The 16255-nt window shown below is 44.2% G+C and overlaps 1 long non-coding RNA gene across 1 annotated transcript in view; it reads left to right on the top strand.

Moving 5' to 3' along the window:
- Positions 1-2545: 2545 nt before the first annotated feature.
- LOC139031288 (uncharacterized) overlaps positions 2546-16255 on the top strand; it is a 53189-nt gene continuing 39479 nt past the window's right edge. The window contains exon 1 of the long non-coding RNA XR_011483771.1: positions 2546-2712. This is a non-coding gene — a long non-coding RNA (uncharacterized lncRNA). The remainder of the gene's footprint in view (positions 2713-16255) is intronic.

Below are 16255 nucleotides of genomic sequence, written 5' to 3'. Positions count from 1 at the left end.
CAGGCTCCTCTGTCCTTCACTCTCTCCCAGAGTTTGCTCAAATTCATGTCCATTGAGTTGATGATGCCATCCAGTCGTCTCATCCTCTGTCTCCCCCTTCTCCTGCCGTCAATCTTTCCCAGCATCAGGGTCTATTCCAATGAGTTGTCTCTTCACATCAGGTGGCCAAAATATTGGAGCTTCAGTTTCAGCATCAGTCCTTCCAATGAATATTCGGGGTTGATTTCCTTTAGAATTGACTGGTTCAATTTCCTTATTGTTCAAGGGACTCTCAAGAGTCTTATCCAGCACCACAGTTTGAAAGCATCTGTTCTCTGACACTCAGCCTTCTTCATGGTCCAGCTCTCACATCTGTACATGACTACTGGAAAAACCATAGCTTTGACTATATGGACCTTTGTTGGCAAAGTGATGTCTCTACTTTTTAATACACTCTAGAAATTTGCAGAACTGTGGTGCAGGAATGTAAAGAGACTCTGTGTCACCCCAAAGCAAAGACATGTGTTTTTACTGTTGTTGTGTGAACCTCTTTTTACTGCAAGGTCTGGACTGGAATATGATTGGGCATTTATTGGGAATTCAAATTTATAAAAGATTACCATAACACAAAGAACATGATACACATTCAATCCTCAAATATTATAATCATAAAATGAACAGAATTAAGAATATGTCATTCCATGGCTATAAAATTGGAAAGTTCAGGCCTATATTTTCTTTTTCCAATACAGTAGGAAGGTTTCCTGTGATACTTAATGCGTGTGTGTGTGTGTCCTAAGTTGCTTCAGGTGTGTGCTAAGTCGCTTCGGTTGTGTCCTATTCTTTGTGACCCCATGGAATGTAGCCCGCCAGTCTCCTCTGTCCACAGGATTCTCCAGGCAAGAATACTGGAGTGGGTTGCCATGCCCTCCTCCAGGGAATCTTCCCGACCCAGCAATGGAAGTGGTGTCTCTTATGTCTCCTGCATTGTTAGGCAGGTTCTTAAACACTGGCACCACCTGGGAAGTCCATGATACTTAATACATGGATTAAATTAGTCAAGTTAGATGACTTATCTGATCCTCAGTTTCTTCACCTGGAAGATGGGATAATAATCTATACTTTGCAGGGGCCTTGGGAGGGAGTCAACATACAAACCACCTGGGTGAATGCCTGGCCCTCAAGAGTGTTTAATAAACATTATTCTCTCTCCAACTTCATGTCCATTCATTCATAAAGCTCCTTCCCCAGTTCAAAACAGAAGTTTAAGGGAGAGAGGACAAGGGCAGAAGGTGGTTCATGCTCTTCTAGAAGTTTCCTTGTGATATTCACTCCAGTTTTAAGGGACTGAAGAGTCTATGAAGTATAGAAGGGAAGCATTGAAATTCGGGTGGTGTAACTTCCACTCCATTCTGCGTCCCCCTTCCGTTGACCCCTCATGCTCGCCCTCCAGTTGCTGGTGATTTTATCCGTGCTTGGCTTCGCCAACACATCAAGGCCATGGTCTTATGGGAGTCATCTCAGAACCTGTGAAGAGCTCACTGGTGCTTTTTCTTTCTTTCTCTGGGTTTTGAAAATATAATTTTCATGTGTATATATAGGCTTTTGACCATCAGTAGATTTTATTAACGTCCTAAAATCAGTAACTGAGTGTGACACACAGGTAAAAGCAATGCTGTCAGTGGAAGTGGAAGTCTAGGCGTCATTGTGTTCTGCTCCCTATGAACCCCTGCCAAGCGTATTCCTGCATGCCAATATTCCTGTCATTATGCATAGCCTCCTTTATCAGCAGTTACTTGATTGTGTCCTGGTGAGTGGTCTGGAGCATATATGAGCTTGTGTGTGTACACGCCCAATGAGGTGTAACATGTTAGAGTGACTACAATATCATTTGTACTACCATTGTAGTCACAATGGGAGACCTGTGTTTGAATTCCACGTCCCCTACCAGTAACTCTGTGACCTTGACCAGTTTACTTAACTGCTCTAAGCTTCAGTGTTTTTAATTTAAAAATGAGATTTGGAGGATTTATGCAAAGCACCACGAAGATGATAGCTAAGGTATTAATATTCTAAATATAATGAATAATGAAGCAGTGTATAAACATTACGTGCAACATTGTTAACAAACAGGTTTTATGAGAGTGAGAAACATTTCAGAAATACTAGTTGAGATCTTGGAACAGTCAAGACCACAGAGACAGCCAAAAAGTTTTCTCAGATTTTTCACTAATCAAGGGAAAAGCAAGGCAGCTTATTTAAAAATTATTGCTCTATCAGTCCTTTCCAATTCAGTCACTGGGAGTTAACAGTAAAAACACTATGGATTCATCATATTTACTGAAACCTCACCCAGCAGGGACCCTCCAGGGCCTGTGATCTCTCCAGGAGGAGCTCTGTCTTAGCACTGCTGCCTCTTCCAAAAAACCATCTGGCAGAAAGCAGTATCCTGCCTGGAATCCACAGCATTTCTTCATTTGTGAAAACAAACAAACAAAAGTTCATTTCCTCCCGAATCTTCTCAGGATCCTCTCTCTGATTTATTATCTTGTAGGAATCAGTTTTCCCATGGCCCTCTTGATGCCTCCATATCCACCGCGCCCCCCTCCCAACTCCCCCCAGGTGGAAGTGGAGCCTCTAAGGGTCATTGTAAGGTCACCTGGATATCTCAGGATTGGGTCTGAAAGGATTCAAACTCTCCATGGGAATTATTTCTGGGAGACGCTTCTATAGGTGAGTAAGCAGTTCTCACTTGTAAAAAATCTACCTAGATTTTCCAGGTTTTTTTACAACAAGTATTTATTAGTCACAAGATAAAACACAATGAAAGCTGAAACAAAGTGTGGTGATGCCAGGATTGCAGCCAAACACATCCACTCATGTTGCCCATGAGAGTTTCACAAGCTGACCTAGGTCTCAGAGATAGGAAGACTTGACTGCTACTGAATTAAAAGCCTTATTTATTTACTTATTTATGGTCATCCACATAGCACATAGGATGTCAGCCCAGGCCACCTGCATTGTATACCCAGAATCTTAACCACTGGACCTCTGCGGAAGTCCCAAGAGCTTTACCGGTTTTTAAATGTTGTTGTTGTTGTTGTTGTTGTTCACTCTGTTTTTGACTCTGCTGGGTCTTCGTTGCTGCTCGAGCTTTCTCTAGCCGCGGTGCGTGGGGACCACTCTTCGTTGCGGTGCACGGGCGTCTCATTGAGGTGGCCTCTCTTGTTGCAGAGCGGAAGCTCGAGGCACAGGGGCTTCAGTTATTGCCTCTGGGGGTTTCAGTAGTCGTGGCCCATGGGCTTAATTGCTCCACGGCGCGTGGAATCCTCCCAGACCAGGGATCGAACCTGTGTCCCCAGCATTGGCCGGCAGATTCTTATCCACTGTACCAGCAAGGAAGTCCGAGCCTTATCATCTAACACCTGCAAGTAGGTAACAGTGCAGGAATTTGAACTCAGGTCTGTCTGATCGAAGCCTGTGTTCATCACTACTATTATTCCTTCTGACATATTATTCTGGAGGGGAAAAATCCAGAATCTGATCAGTGTGGTTCTTTCTGTAGCCACAGTTAAATTAAGGTGAATGAAAAAAATAAATTTTCTCCCTAACAATCAAATATCCAGTTCTTTTTCCCCAAACTGATGGATTTTATAAGACCCTTGGCTCTGTTCATGACTCTTTACAGAAAGGGTCCATTCTAAACCCAAAATATCTGTAAATGCATCTTCATTTTGAAATTTGTAAGGAAGCTTCCAAAGATACTGAAGGACAAGATGATATGAGAGAGGGAGCAACCAGGTAACAGAGAGAGGCATAAATAAGGCCAGTTAACACCAGAATGAAATAATGCATTCCCCACCAGCAACTAACTAAAGAGGAAAATGACTTAAAATAAATTTTAGTAGTGCCTGATATTCTTTTTTTTGTAAACAGAATTTGAAAGTCTTAATTTTCTTTGAGTTTCAATTTAATGTTCATTAAGTAAGTACCTTCTAAGTTGGCTACATTTTGACTTCCTTTAAGTTTTGGGGGAGAAGGTTTGAGGGGCAAATTTTTAAAACTCAATGGAAAAAAACTTTGATTTTGCATTAAAAGAATCTTCTATTTATTTTCATTCAGTTCAGGGTGAGAGCCAAGATTATTTCTCTCTCGTGGTATTCCAGCACATGTGTCAAGTTTAACTGAATGACTAGGGAATGAATCTAATGGCAGTAAATATGAATTAGTCCAACTGGCAAGAAAGAGATTATAAAACTAGTCATGTGATTTTTAAAGCAGTCCCACGTTTGGATTTTGGAAAGTTAGTTTAAGAATAACTGAAAATCAACACCTAAGGGCAGATAGAGGAGGAATAAATCTTACCTGTTCTTCCAACATCAAATTAAATTTCAAACCAACCCTCCCCCACCTCAATTTCAAGCAGAATTAGCAGGAAGGCTTGAGAATGGGATGCTCAGGAGGCTGGAGGAACTGACAAAGAAGGGAAGACAAACTCATGGGTCACACTGCAGAGATTACCAGGTGGAGAGATTACCAGGTGGGTGGAGAGTCCACTCTGGCAACTTGAGAAGTAGCCCTGTTCCCCTCTGAAACCCATCAGATTTGGATAGAGAGATGCTGGATTTTATTATTGTTTATTCCTTGACAAAGAGCCAAAATAAGCCCCAAGCTGAATATCCAGCTTTGCATCTAAGGCATTTTTGTGTCTCTACTGTGGCAAAGGAAAACACATTTTTTTTCCTGTTGCTATGTATACTGGCAAATATCCTATCCAAAGAATTGTGCTCCAAGAACTCTGGAAACACCTGCCAGCAGAAAACTTGGGAGCTTTGTTTAAACAAGCGGACCTGCCAACTTTCCAGAACTGTTGACTATGCAGGACTAAAAAACGCGGACTATTTTAAAACCTACTTGATGGATAACAGGAACTGGGTCATGGTGATGTGGCATGGAATGTGCCTAGAATGGTGTTTACCTTTTTTAATTTAAATATTGCATAGTCCGAGCCTTCTGCAAGGACACTGCGGTGTTCATCGCCCTTCAGTACTGACCCCACCATGTGGCTATGAATGGGGAAATGCTTGGACTGAATTCAAGATATTTGGCAAAACAGAGTTTCCAGGAAACACTGTGGTAATCCAGAGCACCAGGCTGTGACATGTACAGGCATTAAAACAATGTCCTTTAGGTTCTCGTGAGTTTCCAGTGTCTTCTGTAACACCCAGAGTGGACTCTCCTAAGTCCTAGTGAACAGTTAAATTCCGAGTCCTAACTGAACTCTCATATGACAAATGGTCCCACTCTCCTCTTCCCCTGTCAAAGTAACTACTATATGTGCTTGTCCAGTAGGCAAGATGGTTTCTGGGTGTAGTGAATAGAGGCACTTGGCTGTGTACAGTTCAGTGGTTGACCAAAAAATGCCATGCTCAAGACAGTAGCATTTAGTGGCATCTGTTTTCATTCCAACAGGCAGTACTTGATTGTTTGAGAGTAACTGAGGTCATCAGAGGAGGTGGAAGGATGCCAGGTGTCCTTGCAGAGTGTAAGGTTGTCCCACTGGATTTGAGCTATTTCCTTGACTAAGAATGCCATGGTGAAGTTTTCTGGAGGGACCAATGCTGTTACTCCAAAGGTCCATCAGCCTGAGGATGTTGGTCTGTTTCGTGTGATCAGAAGGAATAGTGTTGAAAGCTTCCTTCTGACCTGCCATGAAAGTCTTGCCACATTGAGTTATTCCTTCAGACTGTCTCCTTAGGAAAGTCACTGTGCATCTTAGATCCTCAGTTTCCTCATCTCTAAAAACAGGGATTTAGACTATGTATCATTTAGCTATCACAATAAGGGAAGCCTGGCGAGCTGCAGTCCAGGGGATTGCCAGGAGTCAGATAGGACTTAGCACCTGAACATTAAGACTCAACACCGAGGGTCAACAGGTCAGCTCTGCCCCATATACTACTGGCTAAAGAAATGGCTGTAGAAATGCTCTCCATTCATGAAGAAGCCAGGACACGGGTGTGGGACAGGGAAGGAACTGAGATTAGTAATTCAACCTACAATAGACTGGCTTAGTGGGTTCTAAACTTCTGGGCCTTATAGCTGTAAGAAATTGTTCTTCAACGCAGTCTGTTTGAGGATCCCGAAATTTAAAACATATAAAGCTACAATCATTCTGTAGTCCCTCTAGGGGATTCCTCAGGCATTGGACTTATTTTTAAAAATATTTACTTATTTGGCTGTGCCAGGTCTTCATTGCAACATGTGGGATCTAGTTCCCTGATCAGGGATCGAACTCAGGCCCCCTGCATTGGGAGGTGGGAGTCTTAACCAGTGGACCACCAGGGAATCCCAGGGCACTGGATTTAAAACCTAGTACACATAAGTATCATGCCATGTGCTTTTAGGTCCTGTGGCCTTCTATAAGACATTAGGAGAATTGAGATGGGGGGTCTAAAAAGTCCCATTTTTTAATAAAAAAAAATCTCTAGATAATTTGGGTGCCAGGGCTTTGTGGAGCCTGACTCCTTTATGATCCCAGGGTTCTAGGCATTACCTCTGTCTTGACAGCATGTGTGAGTACCCAGTACCAGCACCCGTTAGCTGAGTCACGTGATAATATGTCAGCTGAAATATATTACTCTTCTGGTCCCAGCCGATGCACTTGGCAGGAGCCAGTGCGGTGGAGGATGTGGAAGCAGGAAGGGAGCCAAGGCATCTTGTGAAGGTATGAATGTCTCAGATTTTGTTTACAGCAGTCCTAAACAGTGATGCTCTTAAGCGTTGATTCCAGAAGGTCAGAGTCAATATGCAGTTATCCCTGGTGGTGGGAAACTCAAGCAAAACCTCAGTCATTTAATGTATCAGTGTACACCAGAGAACAGGACAACAGAACCAGCAGGATGCGGTCCTTCTCTTTTCTTTCTCTTTTTCGTCAATCTCTTCCTCTCTCTATATATTTCTCTCCATCTCTATTTCCCTATCTACCTGTCTGTCTTTCCTGATTGGCAGACGTGGGGCTTGGCTCTATACATTTGAAACCTGCGGGGCCGGCCACCGTGTCTCGAGGGCAGACTGGAACTCGGACAGGACCTGACACTGCAGATCAGAGTTCTGCGGGCAGAATTCTCTACCCTTAGTCTTTCAACCGATTGAATCAGGCCCAACTAGATTGTGGAGGATATTCTCCTTTAGGTGTTAATCATATCAGCAGAATACCTTCATGGCAACACCTGGATTAGTTTGACTGAATGCATGCGTGCGTGTGTGCTAAGCTGCTTCAGTCCTGTCCTACTCTTTGCAATGCTATGGACTGTAGCCCGCCAGGCTCCTCTGTCCTTGGGATTCTCCACTGGAGTGGTTTGCCATGCCCTTCTCCAGGGGATCTTTCTGATCTAGGCATTGAACCCGAGTCTCGTATGTCTCCTGCATTGGCAGGCAGGTGGTTCGTTATTCCTAGTGCCACCTGGGAAGCCTGTTTGACTGAATAACTGGGTACAGTAGGTTGAGCCAAACTGGCCCTTAATCCTGACCACCATAGTTAAGGATTCTTCTTGATTCTTGTCACATTTTTATGTTACTTATAGTCTTACTTAATATTTTCTATTAAGGTGACTCATTTCCTTCAAATTTTAGCCTCCTCCTAAGCAATTATAACTATGAAATTCCTGATTCAATCTACTAGTTATGTAAATTATACAAATAATAAAATTAATTATAACTATTAAAATGCCACCTTAAATAATTCACCACATCCTCTTGGAAATGTTTGACTAGTTCTTCAGATCTCCTGCCACAGAGCTGGGTTGAAAAGTTTCCTGTGCAAAAAGGAGAAATGTTAATGAACAAAGTCAGGTCTTTGGTCAGTTGCTCAGCCTAAGCATGACAGAGTACAAGAAATATTTTCTGTTAGAGAAAGCCTTGGTCAGAGCAGGTGTGTGATTGTTTGGGAAGAGGAAGTGAGGACCTGTGCCCGGAAGGAAGGAAGGATGGAAGATGCTTAGGGATTTCTGACAGTTTCACAGATATTTGAAAAATGACTTTACCTGCTTGTGGGTGGTTAAGACTCTGCCTGCTAATGCAGGAGACATAAGAGAGGCGGGTTTGATCCCTGGATCGGGAAGATCCCTGAAGCAGGGCGTGGCAACCCACTCCAGTATTCTTGCCTGGAGAACCTCATGGACAGGGAACCCTGGCGGGTTACCAATCCGTAGGGTCACAAAGAGTCAGACATGGTCGAAGTGGCTGAGCACGCACGTGTTATAACTTTTAGGAACACTATGTTGCAAAAAACTAGAAATAATTGAGTTCATCAAACCAGCAACAGAAGATGAAAAAGAAACAACCTTTGCCCTTAAAACCCTTATAATCTAGTGGCAAAGATGAATATTGAAAGATGACTGCACAATATTTTTAGACCATGAAATTTTTGCACCTTGTTTCATGTATGTGGGTATGTTCCGGTGTCTCTGAGTTTATAGTCTGTGGGAGCTTAAATAGAATTTGTATCCTACTGTTGTGGGAAAATTGTGTAGATCTTAATTATGTTGAATTGGTTTGTGGTGCTTTTCAGATCTACTGTATCCTTCTGTGATCAGTCACTCAGTTGTGTTCTCCTCTTTGTGACTGCATGGACGGTAGCCCGCCAGGCTCCTCTGTCCATGGAATTTTTCAGGCAAGAATATTGGAGTGGGTTGCCATTTCCTACTCCAAGTACTCCATTAAGGAGCTATTTTTAGTCCCTTCGCTTCTATGTATCCTTCTACTTTTCCTATATCCTTCTACTTTTCTGTATATTTATTCTATTAATTTTTGAGAGTTTGATATTGAAACTCCCAACTACAAATTTTAATTTGTCTACTTAAAAAATAATTATATAGTGGAACTATATGTAACTTTGTTCTGTATTTTCCCAGTCTCCTGTAAATGTGTTATCATACTTTCATAATTTAAAAAATAGAAAAGAAGAAAGAAAAAAAGGAAAAAAGGAGAGTGAAAAAATGACTGCAGACCAGTGTAGAATATGCTGGTAGAGGCCTGCAGGGGTGATGAGGAAGGGACCAGGCAGTCAGGAGGGCTGTCTGGAGGAGAGGCTGTCAAACTGAGGCTCAAAGAATAACAGGAATTATAATAGCCTAGTAAACAGGGCCTGGGTATTGGGAGTGGGAGGAGCATTCCATATAATGTGGAAGCATGAACAAAATCAAAGACTTCAGCTTGCATTGTTTGTGTGTGTGTGTGTGTTTAGAGGACAAAGGCCAGGGGTGGATACAGTACAGAATCTGCATGACCCCTGGTGCCTGAAGCACAAAGTGTGGGGCTTGGGAGGGTGGGGAGGCCAGCCCAGGCCGTCCCAATGAAGTCTTTCCCTTCAGCTGTAGGGAAGTGCTGAATTTCCCAATGATCAGATCACACATGTGCTTCAGATATCACAGAGTCAGGAGAAGGACATTTATTTTATTTTCAACCAGTTTGTACATTTTTAAAGTAAAAAGTAGTTGTTTTAGGGGAAAAAACCCCAACATTGGATGTTCTTACACTTTACTATTCTGGCATTGCTTTTGTCTTTGAACTACATCTGGCAGAATGGAGGTGGATGAGAGCTGAATTCAAGTATCCTGAATGCAGTGTTATAGCTTTCCTGGATGGGTTTTACTTATTTATTTGGATTTTTTTTTAACTGGAGTATAGTTAATTTACAATGTTGGGTTAGTTTCAAGTGTACAGCAAAGTGATTCAGTTATGTGTGTGTGTGTGTGTGTGTGTGTGTGTATGTGTGTGTATTTTTCAGATTTGGATGTGTTTTCTCGTGTACCTAACAAAGCCATCCTATTTTAGCAACCTCTCCCTTGTCTTAAGGATTTTATTTATTTGTTTTCATTTAGTGGTTCCCTGCAGAGAACATAGGAAGTGTGTGTAAGCGTTTCAGTCTGTCACAATGATTGGGATCACTAATAGTTTTTAAGTGGGTGAAGACCAGGGGTGTTGCCACGGACTGAATTTTGTGTTCTCCTCCCACCCCAATTCAGATTTTGAAACCCTAGTCCCCCTAGTGAGGGTATTCGGAGATGGGTCCTTTGGAAGAGAATTGGGTTTAGAAAAGGTCGGAGCTCCGCGTGTATTAGTGTCCTTATAAGCTGAGGAAGACACCGCTTTTCCTGCCACCCCCATGTGAGGACACAGCAGGAAGGCAGCTGTCGACAAGCCAGGAAGACAGCTCTTAGCAGATGCTGGCAGCTCGGTCTCAGACCTTGCAGCCTTGAGAACCATGAGAAATAAATGCTGGCTATTTAAGCCACCCAGTCTGTAGCATTTTGCTGTTAACAGCCCAAGCAGACTAAGGCAGGTGTTGTAATCTTCCTGAACCTCGGTGATGGTCCCACTGGTCAAAGTGGCTGGTAAAGCTGAGATCCTTTTGTGCTTGAGGAAGTCTTTGGGAAGATATTAAGGTTCCACAGGAAAGGAAAAGATGGGTAAGGACGGCCCAAGACAGAGGCCAGAGGTCTCAGTGTCTTGCTTAGTATTTTTACCACCCTTTCTCATAGGATGGATATGGGGCTGGGCTGGGAGACCCTACTGTTAGAATACTGGGCAGAGCACGCGCGGGAAAGTGCCTCTTTTGGCTCATGTGAGCTGCAGTTAAAACAAACAGAAATCACATTTGGGATAAGAAGGCTGCATCATCGTGCCTGCATCCTGTATACTTGCAGGGTCTCGAGGGCACTGAAAACTTCACGATTACAGTCAGTCTTGTGCAAGAAGCCGGGACTTCACAGTGGCTGCAGCGCAGGAAAGACAGTGCCTAGTAATGATAATCGGGTGTCTGTGAGTGAATGGCTGGGTGGACCCGGGAGGCCAGGGGCCACCCCAGCACCCACAGTAGGGCCAGTGAACGCCGTCCCCTACACGCCCCCAGCCAGGCCGCCTCGGGTCTGCTCACACTGTGGGCTTCGCTGGGCAGGAGGTATTTTGATTCCCTTGGGTAAATCACGTGCTTTAAAGCAGGAGGAGAGACACAGTCCCTTTGTCAGACACACACCCGCCTTTGGTGGCTCAGCGTGTTACTGAGCAAGGGAGGTGGGAAAGGTCCCCAAGACTTGCCCACAGGAGTAGTGGTCCTGGCTGATGCCTCACCCTGTCACAGCGCCATCTCCTCACCCCTGTCCCTAAAAACCATCCTGGAATTTACAAACCAGACCCTAAAGAAGGGGCAGAGCAGTGGAAGTTTCCTTAGGGTTGTTCTCACCGTGCGCGCCTTGGGGAAAGCAGAGACATTTTCCAAGAGGCAATAGGGACCACAGATCATCAGGCACGTTGCTAGACAACCCCACATCCTCCCAGCCCCCGCTGCCCCCTTGTCAGCCATGGTAACATTCTAGTTCACGCTTGTATTTTCTCAGAAGTCCACAGTAGCTCAAGTGCGTCAGCATCATGTCAAGTTTATTTTGAAGATGCTGAGATCTCCATGGAGACTTGGGGCAAGCAACATAACAAGAGGCCTATCAATTTTCATATCATCTTGTCATGGTTTTACATAACGTTCTTGATGAAAGCAGAAAATGGCAATAAGTAATTAGTTTGTTCAGATAAGAATCCTGTGGGCAGAGAAAACTGCCAGGGAGGCTTCTGCCTCTGAGCCCAGAAAGCTCAGTCCACTTCCTTTTCTGTGTGTGTGGAAGGGGTGCATGAGGCCAGCTGTGCAGTAAAAGGGCCACCGCGGTCCTTGCTACCTTTTTCTGCTTCCAGACTGCGTACACTTCCTGTGTTCCTTGGCCTCCTTGTTTGAATGGGGTACCAGCGTCCAGTTGTACTGGACGTCACTTTCAAAGCTGCTGTTTGAGAATGGGGGGTGGGGGGGCTGCGCAGGAAATGAAGAAACCCATAGGCCAGGCCTTTGGACTCCACGCTGAGGCCGGAATCAAGACACTTGTTCTCGAGGACAAGAACTACTTTGTAAAGAATAGCCGATGTACTCCTAGCCCAGAAGGTCTGTGCTCGAGCACCGCCAAGCCCTGAAACTCGTTTTTCCATAAACAAGCTTCAGCCTTAGACATAACTCTCTTTAGACGCACTGATGACTTCATGGACCAGGCATGCAGGGCGCCCAGATGTATGACTTGCTCAGCCTCATTCGCTGGGGAAACCAACCTTGTCCTTTGATTTGGTCTCAGCACAGATGTCATTTGTCAGAACTGCTCAGGGAGGTCACTTGTCTGTAACTTATCTCTTAGGATCCCGACTCATTTTGGGGGTGACTGTCCTCCCCCATCATAATTGCGTCCTATCTGGCCCCTTCTCAGGGGAGTGAGTGTTTCTTTAATAAAAACTCAGACTGCCCCAAATCTCTGCACTCTCAGAGATTTCCATACCTAATTGGCTTGAGGTTTTTATGACTTGTTATGAAAAAAATAAATAAATAAAGGAAAGACTTGCAGTCTTCACTGTAATCTTTTTAATGGAAGATAATTCCCAAGACAAATGGTAACATAAGCTTATTTTCCTGTCAAACACGATTCAGATTTGACAAGTGTCTCATCTCTCCTGCAGCTTAAGGGAGACAGGGTGATCAGGATCTGAGTAGAAAGAGCTTCATGAAATTCAAAGACTTGTGGGGAGCTGAGGCAAGACAGGCAAGAGAAAACGAGACACTTCCCCAGATTTTGCACAGCTCAGCTCTTTCTGTGGTGGTTTCAGACAGATGGCAGAGGTTAGTCTCATCTTCCATCAGCTGTCAGCCTGAGACCATAGTGAATTCCCTTCTAGATGATCTGCTAGCTTTTCTGTAACTCTGGGCACCACATCTTTGGAATTTTTTCAGGCCACCCTAATTTCAGTGGTTCTATCCCATAGTCTCTACAAATAGCTTGACTTTTTATGTTTCTGTGTCTGTTCAATTCCAGTTCTTTGTTCAAGGAGTATCTGCATGTGAGAACACAAACCTTAAGCGTACATCTTGAGAACGGTACCCACAGACACAGATAGAACATTGCCAGCCTTCTGTGAGGTTCCCTCGTTATCATCGTTCTGCTTTGCCTGTTTTGGAACTTCACAGAAGCGGGACCACACAGTGCAGAGTTGTTTGGGTCAGGCTCCTTTCACTCCGTCTGACCTCTGTGAGACGCACCCATTATGCTGGAAGCAGCAGGAACTTGTCCCTTTGGACTTCTCTGTAGTGTCCTAATTTATAAATAAACCAGGATGTTGGACGGGGGAGCATCTTGGCTTTTATTGGTGGACAGTTTGGTCACCATAGCTACAGGATATCAGACCTCATCAAAGAGTGGGGTGAGGCTTCCCTGGTGGCTCAGTGGTAGAGAGTCCGCCTGCCAGTGCAGGAAACATGGGTTCGATCCCTGGTCTAGGAAGACCCAACATGCCACAAGGCAACTGGGCCCACACACCACAAGTACTTACCCTGGGTTCTCGAGCCCAGGAGCCGCAACTAGCAACTGCGGAGCCCATGTGCCACAATTACAGAAGCCCGCACGCCCCGGAGCCCGAGCTCAACAAGAGAGGCTGCCTTGATGCCACCACAAAGAGAGAGAACCCGCGCAGCAGGCACGCAGCACAGCCAAAAGTAAAAGGAAGAGAGAAAGAATCTTAAAAAAGGGGGGGAGGCAAAAATAACAGGGATTTCAAATCCAATACTGTGGTTCAAATACCCATCAGCTCTGCTACATATCAGCTTTGAGCCCTCGGCAAGTTATTAATATTTATCTGAGCTTGCCTTACATGGCAGAATGTATTTAGTATCCGCCACTACAGAGAATACTATGAATCAGATTCTGGGAATTGGTTCCAAGGATAAGGACCCCCAAGATGTTTTATTTCCAGAGACACATACTAATTATTCATTGTTCATTGAACAAATGATTGTGCAGCAGCCACCATTTTCCAGACTCTGTTCTAGCAGTGGATTGGTCTGCTTGTCCTCATGACAATTGGGAAGTAGGAATACCAAAGAAGTAAACATTTAAATGAACAAGATCATTTTGCTATCAATAAATGTCGATGTAGGGGACTTCCCTGTGGTCAGTAGTTAAGACTCTGCACTCCCAATGCAGGGGCCTGGGTTCAATCCCTGGTGAGGGAACTAGATGTCACATGCTGCAACTAAGACCCAGTGCAGCCAAATAATATTAAAAAACTGAAAGTAAATAAATGTCAGTGCAGAAAATGAAGCAGGACAAGGAGGTGGTGTAGTGGGTGTTGGGTGCTGATCTAGATCAGGAAGTAGGGGAGACAAGTGGAGGAAGTCATGTGTAAGTAAAAGGCTAAACTATGTGTACGATTCACGTATCTGTCTCTGGGAAAAGAGGCTTGAGAGGGAAAGAAGTAAAAGTCCTTGAGGCAAAAACAAGTCTGACATGTTTGAAGAACAGCCAGGAACTCCATGGGGTCTCCAAAGAGCTGGACATGACTGCATGCACCCATACACGCAGGTGCCTAAAGAGAGTGGGAGTGGGGTTGGGGAGTGAAGTGGGTTGAGATGAAAGAGGCAGGCAGGGGCCAGGCCCTGTGCACCCTCCCCTCACCGTCAGTATCCCAAGCTTCTATTGGAGCCTGCAGGCTGCTGGGGTGTTAAATGACTTCCCCAAGATCACTCAGAACCAGAACTGCACAAGAGTCCCGGTCTTCTGGGGCGTGACCATATAACATGTATCTCAGCTCCCCACCGAGGTTGGGAAATGAATGATCAGATGTGAATGGTCTTTGGCAGCACCCACTGGAATGAGTTCCGAAGCTTACATTAGTGTGGAGTGTGCTGTGCTGCGGGGGAAGCAGTGTCAACCCCGGGGCCAGATCTGGCTTGCTGCCTGTTTTTATAAGGTCCATGAGCTGAAACAATTTTTACATATTTATATATTTGAAAAAATATCAAAAGAAGAATAATATTTTGAGACATGGAGAATTGTATGACATTCAAGTTTGTGTCCACATGGTTTTATTGGACTAGAGCTATGCTCACGTGTTTCTAAATTTTCTATGGCTGCTTCAGGGGCTCTGATGGTGGAACTGAGTTGTTGTGATGAAGATTATATGAGCCTAAATGCCTAAAATTTTTATTATCTGGCCCTTTATAGAAAGTTTCATGATCTCTTCTCTATAGTATAAAATCCCAACAGTTCAATAATTGGAATAGCTATGCTCTCAGGATCCACTTTAAATAATGCAATGTTTTTGGAAAGTCTTCAGGACAAATATACTCCTAGACACTCGAGTTCACCTTTTATGTAACTTTGCTGGTGTTAGGCCATTATAGGCACAGTAGAAATTTTGATTATAGAACATTTGATCTGCATGCCTTCTCTCTGTGAGCAACTAGACAGCAGGTCCAGACTCTTGTAGGTCATTAAGGCTTCTACTCATGTATAACAGAAAATTCCTGTTAGTCTATACCATCAGGCTCATCCTTTCCTTTTCTATGACACCAGTGTATGCTAACTAGATGGATCTCAGTCATTGAGAAAGACCAAGCGTGGGTGGATGGTGGGGAAGAAAAGAGGTGTTACGGCCTGAATGTTTGCATCCCTCGGCAATTCAGAGGTTGAAGCCCTAACCCTGGCATGGTGGTGTTAGGAGGGGAGCCTTTGGAGGCAGTTGGGTTTAGAGGTCATGAGGGTGGGGCCCAGTGAGGGGATTAGTGCCCTTGTAAGAGTAAGAAACCAGAGCTCACGCCCAATCTCTGTCCTGTGAGAAAACAGCAAAGAGGTGGCCCACAGATGACCGTACCAAGTGAAGTAAGTCAGAAAGAGACAAATATCACATGATACCACTTATAGGTAGAATCTGAAAAATGATACAAATGGATTTACAAAACAGTAGCAGGCTCACAGACATAGAAAAGAAACTTATGGTTACCAAAGGAGAAGTAAGAGAGGAATAAATTGGAGTTTGGGATTAACATAGTCACGCAACTACACAAGTGTGTATGAAGTAAGCACCTACTATGCAGCACAGGGAACTCCACTCGATATCTGGTAATAACCTGTAATGGAATAGAATCTGAACAAGAATATGTATAACTGAAATCACTTTGCTCTACACCTGAAACTAACACAATATTGTAACTCAAGTATAGTTCAGTTTAAAAAAAATGTGGGCCTTCCCTGGTGGCTCAGTGGTAAAGAATCTGTCCTCCAGTGCAAGAGACAGAGGTTTGACCCCTGGTCCGGGAAGATCCTGCATGCTCCAGAGAACCTAAGCTCGTGCACCACAACTGTTGAGCGGAGCTCAGGCTCCAGACCCTGGGAGCGGCACCCGCTGAGCCTTCACACAG

Source organism: Odocoileus virginianus, chromosome 26 (assembly GCF_023699985.2).
Source record: "Odocoileus virginianus isolate 20LAN1187 ecotype Illinois chromosome 26, Ovbor_1.2, whole genome shotgun sequence".
NCBI classification, from domain to species: Eukaryota; Metazoa; Chordata; class Mammalia; order Artiodactyla; family Cervidae; genus Odocoileus; species Odocoileus virginianus.
Note: the sequence above shows the minus strand (reverse complement) of the source record. Positions and strands in the feature narration are given on the sequence as shown.